Below are 15,052 nucleotides of genomic sequence, written 5' to 3'. Positions count from 1 at the left end.
AGGCCATGCCTCCAATTATATAGCTGAGCCGGAGGTGGTTTGTGGGTGTGTTCCACATACCTAACTTTTGGCCATTTACTTTCTTGGTAAACTTTGCCCCAAGTTTTGGGGTCTGGTCAAAGGTACAGCAACAATTTGGGGGTATCTGAAAGTCTGACTGTGCCATCAGGCTGCTGATGCACTCGCCGCACAGGTACAGATTGACCAGCTGGCGGCACCATACCCCCTTATGTTTTTAAAGAATATTTTAAACATTTTTAGCCTACCCCCTTTTTTGGCATTTTAATTTAGGTACATGGGTTTACAATATTGTTACTCATTCTTTTCATGTATAATATCACTCCCACCCCACACCCACCACCAGAGAGCCCGCTTCTCTCTGCCGTGTCGCAAAGACCCCTCCCCCTCCAAGTAAGTTCTGTTCTATAGACAAAATCTTCAGTTCTATTTTGACAGTTATTATTCTTACTATATTTCTGTCTTGGGGTGGTGCTTAAAATTTACTCCTGGTTCTCACTCAGGAATCAGTCCTGGCATTGCTCGGGGGACCACACAGGGTGCCAGGATCAAACCCAGATTCCATACATTGGGAAATGCTGTAAAGTCCGCTTCAAATGCCTGCAGAATCCAGTCACCTCCATTATTTCACCTCTTCACACCCCAAAGCCCCCAACATCTCTTCCCTGGAATCTGCACCAGTTTCCCAGTTCCCTGCAGCTCACTGTCCCCTCACCTGTCCATCTGCACAGCAGCCAGACTGATGACCCAGAGACAATCGCACCAGCCTGAACTTTCATTCAAACCTGCCTGTAGCTGCCCCTCTTAGATAAAAGGCAAATCTTCCAGAGTCATAGCAGCCTCTGAGGGCCTGAGGGCACCAGGACCTCATCTCAGTGACTGCTCCAGCCACACTGCTGTCTACTCTTCCCTGACACAGACTCGCGCCTGCCCTGGTGCATTTCCACTGACATTTCCTGCATGGCCCCAGATACCCACACAGACAGACCCTCACATCATTCCATATTTCCTCAAAGGTCACCTTCCTGTGGAGCCACACCGACAGGGCAAGGAAAACAGTCACTGTTCCAGTCCTCACACACTTATAAGTGGGTCCCATTCCCCACAGATTATCAATTTCAAACCAGGACATTTGCTTTGGTTATATTTTCAGCCGTAAGTATGTCCCTTCATATTAAATCTCAAAGGCTGGTAAATTTTGTCTGATTTTCTTGTTTTTTTCTTTTTTATTGAATTATCATGAGATACAGTTTCAAAGCTTTCATGTTTCAATCTCTGCACTCTTTCCTCTAAGGATACTTTTTTTTGTAGTATTTTCATTGGTTTTTCATAACAAACAATACAAAATATATTATTTCGGTTTTGCTTTGGGGCAGGGATTGGAATTCAGAATAGAAACACCTATAATATGGTAGTGAAAAGGTGTAATGGTGGTGGGATTGGTGTTTGAATATTAAATGCAATGAAATATTGTAATATTTAAATATTGAAATGTAATGAAATATTGTAATATTTAAATATTGAAATGTAATGAACTACCTTATAAAAAACAAAGCAAACAAACCATGCTTTCATATTTGAATTTCAGTCATAAAGTGATCAGATACCCATCCCTCCACCAGCAACTATTCTTTCCACCAATGTCTCCCCTTTCCAACCCTCCCATTGCTGCCATGGTAGACAATTTCCCCCATACTCTCTCTTTACTTTTGGGCATCATGGTTTAGTTTTGCCTGATTTTAATTCTCTGTTGTTATGATAGACCCCAAAATATCATCGCCATATCTTCACAGTGGGTAGATAGATGATCAGTGTAGACTATAGTAGAGACACTGTCCTATTCATGCAACATCAACCGACATGCTGTGCTATAGCAGTTACAATGTCTACTCCAAGTGACATCGATGTCACCTCCACTTTTCTCACAAGTGCTTCTCACCCTCCCACACTGGCACCCCACAGCACATAGCACTTTCTCTCTTAGAAGAGGATCTTGGGTTCAAGATCCCATTTTCTAACCCCTAAGTTTTAGAGTAGGTGGGATGGCTGAATACTAACATCACAAGTCTGAAAACTCATCTCTTGATATCACAGAGGCTACTGTGTGCAGGGTTCAGGCTGGTCTTGAGGGGACAGTGAGAGGCAAATGCCTCCTGAGAGTCAGAGATGGGGACACACACTGAGAGAATGAGCTATGAATGTGTGGACAAGAGATCAGGCAGCCTCCTGCACAGAAGCAACAAAGAAACACCCAGATGGGGCTGAGGAGCAGACCCAGGCCTGAGCCTAGACTGACCAGCACAGAAGCCCTCACTGCTCATGGTCCTGGGACAGGATGAGCCTGGGTGTGACCTGAGTCCCTGTGACCAAGGGCCCGTGGGATGTGGTACGACTGAGGGACCAGGACAAGGAGCAGGAGAGATGACCCAGACAGAGGAGTGGCCACATCAGAACCCACAGTGGCTGAGACAGAGACAGACTGGGCACAGGTATGTTCCCGCCTCCCCCCCCCCCCCCCCAAACCCTCTAGCCTCTCCTGTCACATCTGGGACAGATTCAAATCAAAACAGAAAACACATGGAAGGTCTCAGGATTTCCATTTATTCCTTCTCAAATTTCAGGAATTTCCTTTATTAACCCTCAATCCCACAAAACAGGAATTAGAAAAATGCAAATCAGTTGCTTATTTCAGTAAGGGAGAAACATTCATTCAGAAAAACAAGAAGCTAACACAGATGGAGATGGCTGACTCCTGTCTCTGCTGGCACAGCCCAGAGCATCAGCAAGAGAATGCAGGTCAGTGTGGGGAGGGCCCGGTGGGCAGGGGTGGGCCAGTCTCTCCCATCACCGTAAGTGGCAGGACACAGACACACTCAGGTCCCAGGGCAGAAAGAGAATCAGCAGTTCTTGAATCACAATATCGGGATGTGAGGAAACCCAGCAGGGCAGCTGTCTCACACTGTAAGAGAAAAGAATAAAGAGACTCAGGTGAGTCACAGAAGTGGTGACATCCTGAGCAAGCTCCCAGCATCCCTCTCAAAGAACCGCCAAGCCTAATCCTGTCCCCTCTGCCCAATCCCACCCATTCCAGCCTCCAGAGTCTCACCTCTAGGATTCGAGAGAGACTCATCAGAGCCTTGGGAACTGTCGCTGTCTGGGGAGGAACAAACAGGGCAAGGTCAGAGTCACAGGGGTGGGGACTAGAGGAGGACCTAGGGGTGCAATAGCTCCCAATCCCTATCCCCAGGATTCTAGGGCCCCAGGCCTGCCCACACTTACTTGCAGCCTGAGTGTGCTGTCCTCCTTTCTCACCTGGGGGAAGGAAACATCCCAGGGAAGATCAGGAAGAGCACTGGGTCCTGAGGCCACAGAGCAGCTCTCTAGGTCCGGATCCCAGGGAAGCGTCAGAACTCTAAACAGTGAGGGCAGGACCAGGAAACACGCAGGAAGAAAATGCTCCACGACCGAGGAGCCTTCTCCTGGTGGTGTGTGCTCAGCAGTACAGTCCCTGTGACCTGGGACACTGGGACCCATGTTCATCCCCCGCTTATGGAGGTGAAAGTGTCTTTCAAGAGCAAACCTGAGAGCGGCACGCACAGGGGGAGTGTGAGCAACTGCACGGGGGCGGGCGGTGCTCCTGCTAATGGGCAGGAGAACTAATATAGGGGGAAGCCTAAAGGGGGACAAGACTCAAGACCTGCCAGGTCGGACAGATTCCCATCACCTGCTTCCCCCATCTTACCTGAGCGCTTCCTCCTACTGATCACAGCTCCCACCACAGCTCCAGTGATCACAGCCCCAAGGAGAGCCAGGCCAACAATGATGCCCACAGTGAGGATGGTGGACTGAGAAGGGGCTCTGGAAAGGAAAGAAGGAGAGGGTCTGACCTCCAGCCTCAGCCTGACCCTCAACAGTTCCCCAGAGGGGCCAACCCTGATTCCCCTGAGAACAGTCTCTGTGCCCCGTCCCCCTCCTTACCCCATCTCAGGGTGACAGGCTCCGGCAGCCCCTGGTGCTGCACACGGCACGTGTATCTCTGCTCCTCTCCAGGAGGCACCACCACAGCTGCCGGCTTCTGGAAGGTTCCATCCCCTGAAGGCCTGGTCTCCACCAGTTCTGTGTCCTGGGTCATCACGCTGCCAGGTCAGGGTGATCTCGGCAGGGTAGAAGCCCAGGGCCCAGCACCTCAGGGTGACCTCACGGTCAGAGCAGGGGTGGTGGGTTATGTGTGTCCTGGGAGCTTCTGAGGAGGGAAAATGAGAAAATTCACACTTTGGGTCACTTCCACAATGGGGTTGAACAGGATCATTGGTTTGGAATAGGAGGTAAAAATCCAGACACAGACTTGGCTGGAGAAACTGGATAAAATCCTATTGCTTGGAAAGTTCTAGAACAGGGTTTGGGAAGGAGGTCAGGATCTTTCGGACACACTGACTCTGGTCCTGCCCTGGGAGGAGGGTGAGAGGCTGAGAGAAGCAGGAGTCAGAGCTAAGAGCATCTTTGAGCGAGTTCACAGATGGCTGCTGGGTTCCAGGGAACCCACATTCGTTATTTCAGAGGAGGTCGCCCCTCCCCCAGGGACACTCGGGTCCTTCACAGTCCCGGGGACGCAGGGTGGGTGTGAGGGCAAGTCTCTCCGGTGGAGAACATGGAAACCAGGGGCTCCGTCCCTCTCCCGACTGAGGAAGGGGCGCTGTTCTGACACTGAACCCCCTTGTGTCCCCCCTTGTGGGGAGTCGCCCCCCCTAGGGGCGGCCAGGGGTCCTCACCCTCAGGGACCGGTACCTGCGCGCAGCAGCGTGTCCTTCCCGTGCTCCAGGTGTCTGAGGAGCCACTTCACGCACCTGCCCTCCAGGTAGTTCCTCCAGTGCTCAGCCCCACCCTCCTGCTCCCACTTTTGCTGCGTTCCCCAAGCCTGCGTGCCCGCCGCCGTCCAGGAGCGCAGGTCCTCGGTCAGGGCGAGGTAGTGGGCGCCGGCGTAGGCGGCTTGACGGTACCCGCGCAGGAGGCGCCCGTCGGACCCCACGTCGCAGCCGGGCATGCCCTGGTGTGAGAGTCTGGCCAGCCCCGCACAGATTAGACTCGAACCGAAAACGGAACCGGGCCCGGTCCCCGCGGCGCCTCCAGGTCAAGGTCGGGGCGGGTCCTCAGCCTCGGGGACGCTCGGACCCGCCTCGGGCGACCCGGCCGGTCCCTGTGCCGGCTCGTCCCAGCCGAGCGCGGCGTCGAGGTTCCCTGGAAAGTCTGTGCGGAGGCCTTTGTGTTCCGCGTCTCCCGCTCCCAGGGCCCGGGTCCCCCTGCTCCGCCCACGGCGCCCGGGCTCCATCCTGGGACTCGCCGAGTCGCTGTCGAAGCGCACGAACTGCGTGTCGTCCACGTAGCCGACTCCGAAGTAGCGGGGCTCCCCTTGGCCGGGCCGGGACACGCCGGTTTGGAAATCCTCATGGAGGGGGAGCCTGGGGGAGGGGAAGGGGTGAGACCCGGCCCGACCCGCCGCCCCGCGCGCCCCGGGCCATGGTGATGGGGGGAGCTGGAAGGGGGGAGCGAGACAGGAAAGCGGGGAGGGACCGAGAAGGCGAGACTTAGGGGCGCGGGCGGAGTTGAAGGTTGGGGGGACAAGGACGAACATCTGGGGGGGCATCCGGGCAGGGAACCGGGGAAACTCCTTCTCGGGGGTCCTGCACAGCAACGCCTGGAAGTTCCCACCCTTCTCCCCGCAACGAACTCCCCTCCCGACCCCGCACTCACCCGCCCGGGTCTGGGTCAGGGCCAGGGCCCCCGAGAGCAGCAGCAGGAGGGGCCGCAGCTCCCACACACGTAAGGAATCAAGTGGATTCTGACGCCCTCGCGATCGCCAGCAGTTTAGAACCGGGAGCGTCGCGGACGCTGATTGGCTGAGCTAGACAGCGACGCCCAATGGGAATGAGGACTGGGGACGCGTCACGAGAATCCGGGCAGAAGGCGCTGACACAGGTTGCTGAGGGAGAAGTGAAACTTTGAGACCAGAAATCCCCAGGACTGATCTCCTGCCCCCAACACCACCCTGGGGACACTGGGAGCCACACCTGGGACCTGGGACTTCACCCTCTCACCTGCTCCCTCACCTGATCTTTGTCACACTGTCTCCCCGTGTCCAGGGCTGAGACTGACTCAGGATTTTCCATGGTTTTCGTTTCAGGATCTCGCTAAATCTTACAAGTTCCTGAGGAGCCCAGAGATGCTTCTGGGCGTTCAGGTTATGCCTGTCAGTGTTTGCCCTGGGAGGAATCTGAGTTAAAGCCTTATATTGTTGATGGTGATGAATTATTACTATTATTATTATTATTATTATTATTATTATTTTGGCTTTTGACCAAACCAGGCAGTGTTCAGTTGTAACTCCTGTCTCTGTGCTCTCTGCTCAGGGATCACTCTTAGCAGGTTCACGGGACCATACATATGAGGTGCCGGGTATCAAACCCGTGTTGGCCATATGCAAGGCAAAGCGCCTTACCTTCTGTAATATCTCTCCTGCAGAGTTCAAGCCTGAAAATGATTTCAACGGGAACAATATTAACAACAGATTAATGCGAACAGGATATCTTTTGGAGGTCCAGAGGTCACACCCAGTGAATCTCACTGTCTCTGTACTCAGGAGTTACTCTAATAAGACCTCTAATAAAGTATTTTCTGTCCAGTCCCAATCCTTAGGAGCAGTGGCCACCAGCTCTGTGCTAGCAGCAGAGCTAATGCCCACCAGCAACAGCCAAACTCAGTGTCAGCTCACTGCACAGAGGGAACAGACTTTGACCTCTGATCAACAAGGCATTCCTCGGTTTCTGCACTAATGACCAGATAGTTCTCAGGATGTGACTGGGGTAGCACTAGAATTTCTCAGTCACCTGGAAATCCTCAGGAGTAGCTTCCTCAACCTGAGTGGTGAGTCTGCTGGGTTTCCTTGAAGTAAACCTACTAAGACACACTCACACACTTGGTGAATGCAAGCTCTAAATATGACAAAAATTGGGAAATGACTGAAACATTGCTTTCTCTTCTCCTCTACTAGTAATTCACTAAATAATCCACAAAATAATGGGTTACGTTTACTTCTGATAAATACTGCCATTTATTTTGCATAAACACAGTAAGAAATACACAAATTCCTTTCATCTAAAACTTAAACAGGGTAAAAGTTTAGAGCAGGGTGATTTTTTTCTGGGGACATCCCATCATATTCCCATACAACAGACCTTCAGGTCGGTATTGTTTAAGCTTTTCCTGTCCCATAAAGTCTTATCACTTGTTTCGTTTGAGTCAGAATCTATTCCATGACTGTGCTCTTGAAAAATTATATTTCTTCGACAGACAAGTGTTCAGAAGACAAGAGTTCTCATGACAGACGACGAAGCAGTAGTAGAGAGAATCAAAGCAGTAGTAGAGAGAGAATCAACTATCAGTTATCTGGGAATAAAAATAACCAAGTTACTTGGGAATAAAAATATCTCCACTTTCAGTAGGGAAAGTGTCTTAAAAAATTGTGCTGCCATCACTGGATGGCTACATGCAAAAAAGTGGGCTCAGAACTCTGCCTAACACCATGTACAAAAGTAAGATCAAAATGGATTAAAGACCTCAACATCAGACCAGAAACCATAAGGTACATTGAAGACAAAGTTGGCAAAACCCTCCATGACATTGAAGCTATTGAAGCTAATGGTATCTTCAAAGATGTCACGCCACTGGCCGAGCAAGTGAAAACAGAGATAGATAAATGGGACTATCTTAAACTACGAAGCTTCTCCACCTCAAAAGAAACAGTGACCAACATACAAAGACAGTCTACAGAATGGGAAAGGATATTCGCCGAACACACATCTGACAAGGGGTTGATATCAAGGATATACAAAATACTGGTTGAACTCCACAAGAAGAAAACATCCAACCCCATCAAAAAATGGGGCAAGGAAATGAACAGAAACTTTCTCAAAGAAGAAATCCAAATGGCAAAAAAGCACATGAGAAAATGTTCTACATCATTCATTATCAGGGAGATGCAGATCAAAACCACAATGAGATACCATCTCACACCTCAGAGACTGGCCCACATCCAAAAGAACAAAAGCAACCGATGCTGGTGCGGATGTGGTGAGAAAGGGACACTGTTTCACTGTTGGTGGGAATGTCGACTGGTTCAGCCTTTCTGGAAAACAGTATGGACGATTCTCAAAAAATTAGAAATTGAGCTCCCATTTGACCCAGCAATACCATTCCTGGGAATATATCCCAGAGAGGCAAAAATGTATAGTCGCAGTGATATCTGCACTTGTTTGTTCATTGCAGCACTCTTTACAATAGCCAGAACCTGGAAGAAACCTGAACGCCCAAGAACAGATGACTGGTTAAAGAAACTTTTGTATATCTACACAATGGAGTACTATGTAGCTGTTAGAAAAGATGAAGTCATGAAATTTATATACAAGTGGTACAACATGGAAAGTATCATGCTAAGCGAAATGAGTCAGAAAGAGAGGGATAGACATAGAAAGATTGCATTCATCTGAAGAATATAAAGAAACAAAGTATGAGATTAATACCCAAGAATAGCTGAGATCAACACCAGGAGGATTACTCCATAGCTTAGAGGCCAGCCAGGCATTCTAGGGGAAAGGGCAGCTCAGATAGAGAAGGGAGCACCAAATAAAGGGTGTTTGGAGGATCCTCCCAGGAGGGGAGATGCATGTTGAAAGTAGACTATGAACTGAACATGTTTGCCACTCAAAGCCTCTTTTGCAGACCACAACACTCAAAAGGAGAGAGAGAACACAAGGGATTGCCCTGCCACAGAGGCAGGGTGAGATGGGAGGGATGGGGGTGGGAGGGATATTATCCATGGTGGTGGAAAATGGGCACTGGTGGAGGGATGGGTATTTGATCATTGTATAATCGAAACCCAAGCACAAAAAATTGTAAATCTACAACTGTACCTCATGGTGTTTCACTAAAAATTAAAAAAAATTAAAAATTAAATAAAATTAAAAAAATTTTTAAAAAATCACTAGACCATAACACCGTAACATCAATCAACAGCCCAGTTTCCAAATCTATGTAAAAGATTTAAATGGCAAATAAGAATTTGCTGCAGTTTCATATATTATTTAAATGTTCCTCTTGAATAAACTATATGTATTACCATAAAAAAAATCTCCACTTTCATCGGCCACCGCCAGATCCCACGGCTGCTTCTCCCGAAAGGGAGCATAACATAAGGCAAGTGTTCAGAAGACAAGAGTTCTCATGACAGACAACGAAGTAGTAGAGAGAGAATCAACTATTAGTTATCTGGGAATAAAAATAACCAAGTTACTTGGGAATAAAAATATCTCCACTTTCATCGGCCACGACCAGATCCCACGGCTGCTTCTCCCGAAAGGGAGCATAACATAAGGCCCCCATAACCGTGCCACTGAATTCCGTGCCAGGCTCTTTCACACGGAGCGCCTCAGAGCGGGGCAGGTGAGAGCCCCCTCCCCCCCCCCCCCCTGCCCCAAGAGACCCAGCTCCGGCAGCCAAAAAACTCCACAACCCTACTGCCACCACTCTCAAGGCTGTTCCGTACGTGCTCAGGCGGAGCCTCACATATGAGTGAACATATTCCTGGACACATCAAAAGACACCCCCTACCCAGTCTCCATAATTACCACACCACATTTGATGGGGTTCAGATAGTAGGCAACAAATCATAGAGGGAAATATGTATATATGCATATATATTTCTTCACAGTTTTCTATATGAATACTTTTTTTGGTAAGCATGTTCAGCAGTACTACATAACAGACAATATGAAATATATTATTTCAGTTGTGTTTGGGACAGGGATCGGGCTTGGGATAGAAACATCCTGAATTTGGTGGTGGTACGATGTAATGGTGGTGGGAAGGGTGTTTAAATATTAAGTGCAACCAAATATTGTGAACTAACTTATAAAATAAAAAAATTTAAAAAAATCTCCACTTTCTTACTGAATACCTTTAGCAAGGGCTAAATTATATACCATTGTATTTCTAACATAAAAGCTCTGTTTTAATTTTTTTATCCATGTAAACTGTTTTATGAAGTATAAAACTACAAGTACCATGAAAATAATTTTTGCAGATATTTGTAAGAATCTATTTTAGCTCTGTAAAAATACTTGCTGTTGCTAAGGGTTTCTTGTGCTCTACACTACATAGAAATTCTACACTTGAATTTTGTAGAAAAATAATTATTTCTTGTGGGTGAGTAGGCCATCTCATATCGAAGACAGGGTAGCATAATGCTTGCTACAGGACAATGCTGTGTCTCCTTCTATTCGTGCAGTGCAACACCTTCCACAAGGAGCACATGCAATGGTGCTATGAAATAACATGAAAACCTGGTCACAAGGTCTCTCATGCCATTTACCAGATATTTGATATCATAGTTCTAATAGTAGAATAATAAATGTATTTAGAAACCTGCTTTAAGAATCACCTTTTCTCAAATTCTAACAAATGCACAGACAAGACAACATTGTGGTAAATCAAGAGACAAAACCAAGTTTACAATGTGACAAAGCTTAAATCTTAATCACAGGCACAATAAATTTTGCAAATGATCAATGATTTTACTTACAATTAAATATCTTATGATACAGAGTAAACTAGGCAGAAAGTTTGCTATGTACTGTAAATTAACCGGGATACACGGTGCAGCCTTCAAAGTTTAATTTCTAGGAAGACAAATATTGAAGGGTTTAAACATTCACTTAGATAATTATAAACAAGCAAGAATTTTGGGCAGGAGCTCTAGTACAGCAGTAGGACATTTGCCTTGCATGTGACTGACCCGGGTTTGATCTTTGGCACCCCCTAGGGTCCCTGAGCAATGCCAGGAGTAACTCGTGAATGCAGAGTCAGGAGCAACTCTGAGTATTGCCAGGTGTGATCCAAAAAGCCAGGAAAAGCAAAACCAAAAACACATTAAACAAAACAAAACAAAATAAAAAACCAAGACTAGTTTAGGACATGGTAACACAGCTGACACAAAATAAAATCATCTTTATATATTGCACTTTCAGGTCACTCTGTCTCACTCTCCTCCCGTTGTTCATTGATTTCCTCGAGCGGGCCCAGTAACATATCCATTTTGAGACTTGTTGTTACTGTGTTTGGCGTATTGAATACTCTCGGTAGATTGCCGGGCTCACCAAGAGGGGGCACTTTCAGGTACTTTACAAAATAATTAGCAATATAATCTGTAACACTGATTACAATAATTTCCCAATTTTCTTGCTCAATTATTTTTAAAAAATTTTATTTTTATAAAGTTGTTCACAATACTTTATTACATTCAATATTTCAACATCAATCCCACCACCATTGCACCATCATTATTTCGAAGTTTCCCACCACCACTCAAGCCTGCCCCAAAGGCAGATGCTAAATAATTTATTTTGTATTGCTTATTATGAATAATAGACTTAAAATTATCCAAAAAGACTTCCTTAAAGGAAAGTGTGTGAAATTTGTTGTATCTCACCTTGCAGCCATTATGCCCCTGCATAGGAGATCACTAATATGTTGTTACAGGTTGAGCCTTGTGAGCTAATACAAAAAAAGATCTGTTGCCTTCTACCTTACACCCCATCAAATGTAAATCTCTGGCTGATTTATTTATTTATTTGCTTTTTGGGTCACACCCAGCTGATGCTCAGGGGTTACTCCTGGTTCATGCACTAAGGAATTACTCCTGGTGGTGCTTGGGGGACCATATGGGATGCTGGGAATAGAACTCAGGTAGGCCACATGCAAGGCAAACGCCCTACCCGCTGTGCTATTGCTCCAGCCCCTCTGACTTCTTTATTTATTGGAGCCACAACTGATGGTACTTGGCTCAGTGTTCAGGTAGCTCCCAGCAGTGATTGGGGAACCATGTGTTGCTAAGGATAGAACCGAGGGCTCACATATGTAAAACCTGCACAACAGTCCTCTTAGCCATCTCCCTGAAGTTCATTCCTTATATTGATGGGAGGTAACTTGCATTGAACTTTGAGAATGGGGCAAGGTTCAGGTCAGCTTCCTATTTTGGTTGGTGTTATTGAGTATTAGAAATGATGCTTTCTGAAATGCTCTCATTCTCTTTCTTCATATATTTTGTTGTGGGCCTTCTCTTTGTCTTTATTCCCCCCATCCCATTCAGTTTTGTTTTTATCCTTAGCACTTTTACTTTAGCATGTGAGCCCTTGTCTGGGAAGGGATCTTTGGTAGGTCACTTTTGACTGTTCATGAGGCTAGACTAGACCAACTCTTTGGAGTCTTTCTAATCCTGCCTACTTCTTATGTCATCTTATGCCATGGGTACACTTGCTCTAGTGCCAATAACTGCTCTCAAACTGGCTGGTTGTATTTTTCATTAAAGTTCCTTTTCTGAAGGGGTGGCAGACCCTATCAGATGCAGCCTTTTATTTTCTCTGGCTTCTCCTTTATTGAGACCTCTATTTACATGCAGGTTTTGTGACTGTTGGTGATTTGCTATTATTCATCTGTAGTTTGTGGTTCCTTTTGTTATGAACATTGCCCCGGTTTTCTTATTTCTCTAGTTCCTTTAGATAGAAAAAATGCTCTTATTTAAATGCACAAGAAAATTAAACTACAAAAGGGAAAATACCTTTGTGAAAGATCTAGGTAGGGCTGGTGATAACCAGTTTCTTTATGGGGACCGTCCCTGGCATTGCCCAGGTACCGAGTGGTACTCAAGCCCTGTGCTGGAGGCACCTGTTGGGCTGGCAGTGTGTGGTGTCAGGAGGTGCTGGGAATGAGCCCAGGCCTCCCACGTGTAAGGCATGTTCTCTACTACTGGAGCCTTTTTGTGAACTCAGTCCACAATATTGTGTTTATTTTCTTCTTAATACTGAATTAATCTTTCTTTCCTAGTGACTAAAATCATTTTTTCCTGACATTTCTGCTTACCTTTCTAGGTTCCCTCTATCAAGAGCCTGGCAAGCTACCGAGAGTATCCTGCCTGCATGGCAGAGCCTAGCAAAATCCCCGTGGTGTATTTGATATGCCAAAAACAGTTACAATAAGTCTCACAATGGAGACGTTACTGGCGCCTGCTTGAGAAAATCAATGAACAATGGGAGGACAGTGCTATACTGCCTATGAGATCACTAACATGTTGTTACAGGTTGAGCCTTGTGTGCCTATATATATATATATATATATATGTATATATATATAACAGTCCTCCCGTTGTTCGATTTGCTCGAGTGGGCCCAGTAACGTCTCCATAATTACCACACCATATTTGATGGGGTTCAGATAGTAGGCAACAAATCATAGAGGGAAATATATATATATGCATATATATATTTCTTCACAGTTTTCTATATGAATACTTTTTTTGGTAAGCATATTCAGCACTACTACATAAAAGACAATATGAAATATATTATTTCAGTTGTGTTTGGGACAGGGATCGGGCCTTGTGTTTGAATATTAAATGTAATCAAATATTGTGAACTAACTTATAAAATAAAAAAAATTTAAAAAATATCTCCACTTTCTTTCTGAATACCTTTAGCAAGGGCTAAATTATTGTATTTCTAACATGAAAGCCCTGTTTTAATTTTTTTGTCCGTGTAAACTGTTTTATCAAATATAAAACTACAAGTACGATAAGAATGATCTTTGCAGATATTTGTAAGAATCTATTTTGGCTCTGTCAAAATGCTGTTGCTAAGGGTTTCTTGTGCTCTTCACTATATAGAAATTCTACACTAGAATTTTGTAGAAAAAAATTTATTTCTTGTGGGTGAGTAGGCCATCTCATGTCGAAGACAGGGTAGCATAATGCTTGCTACAGGACAATGCTGTGTCCCCTTCTACTCATGCAGTGCAACCCCTTCCACAAGGAGCGCATGCAATGGTGCTATGAAATAACATGAAAACCTGGTCACAAGGTCTCTCATGCCATTTACCAGATATTTGACAACATAGTTCTAATAGTAGAATAATAAACATATTTTGAAACCTGTTTTAATAATCACCTTTTCTCAAACTCTAACACATGCACAGACAAGACAACATTGTGGTAAATCAAGAGACAAAACCAAGTTTACAATGTGACAAAGCTTAAATCTTAAACACAGGCACAATAAATTTTGCAAATGATCAATGATTTTACTTACAATTAAATATCTTATGATACAGAGTAAACTAGGCAGAAAGTTTGCTCTGTACTGTAAATTAACCGGGATGCACTCTCCAGCCTTCAAAGTTTAATTTCTTGGAAGACAAATATTGAAGGGTTTAAAGCATTCACTTAGATGATTATAAAACAAGCAAGAATTTTGGGCTGGAGCTCTAGTACAGCAGTAGGACATTTGCCTTGCATGTGACTGACCCGGGTTTTATCTATGGCACTCCATATGGTCTCCTGCCAGGAGTAATTCCTGAATGCAGAGTCAGGAGTAACCCTGAGTATTGCCAGGTGTGATCCCAAAAGCCAGGAAAAACAAAACCAAAAATACATAAAAAAAAAACAAAACAAAACAAAATAAAAAACCAAGACTAGTTTAGGACATGGTAACAAAGCAGACACAACATAATATCATCTTCATATATTGCAATTTCAAGTCACACTGTCACACTGTCCTCCTGTTGTTCATTGATTTGATCGAGCAGGCCAAGTAACATCTCCATTTTGAGACTTGTTGTTACTGTGTTTGGCATATTGAATATTCTCAGTAGCTTGCCGGGCTCACCAAGAGGGGGCACTTTCAGGTACTTTGCAAAATAATTAGCAATATAATCTATAACACTGATTACAATAATTTCCCAAATTTCTTGCTCAATTATTTTTTAAAAAATTTTATATTATAAAGTTTTTCACAATACTTTATTACATTCAATATTTCAACACCTATCCCACCACCATTACACCTTCCCACCATCATTATTTTGAAGTTTCCCACCACCACTCAAGCCTGCCCCAAAGGCAGATGCTAAATAATTTATTTTGTACTGCTTATTATGA

The 15,052-nt window shown here is 45.3% G+C and overlaps 1 pseudogene; it reads right to left on the bottom strand.

Annotated features, from left to right (window-relative positions):
- Nucleotides 1-2,664: 2,664 nt before the first annotated feature.
- LOC130034954 (patr class I histocompatibility antigen, A-126 alpha chain-like) lies at nucleotides 2,665-6,182 on the bottom strand (annotated as a pseudogene).
- Nucleotides 6,183-15,052: the final 8,870 nt, after the last annotated feature.

The sequence above is a fragment of the Sorex fumeus genome, unplaced genomic scaffold, assembly GCF_029834395.1.
Source record: "Sorex fumeus unplaced genomic scaffold, SorFum_2.1 ptg000063l, whole genome shotgun sequence".
NCBI lineage: Eukaryota > Metazoa > Chordata > Mammalia > Eulipotyphla > Soricidae > Sorex > Sorex fumeus.
Note: the sequence above shows the minus strand (reverse complement) of the source record. Positions and strands in the feature narration are given on the sequence as shown.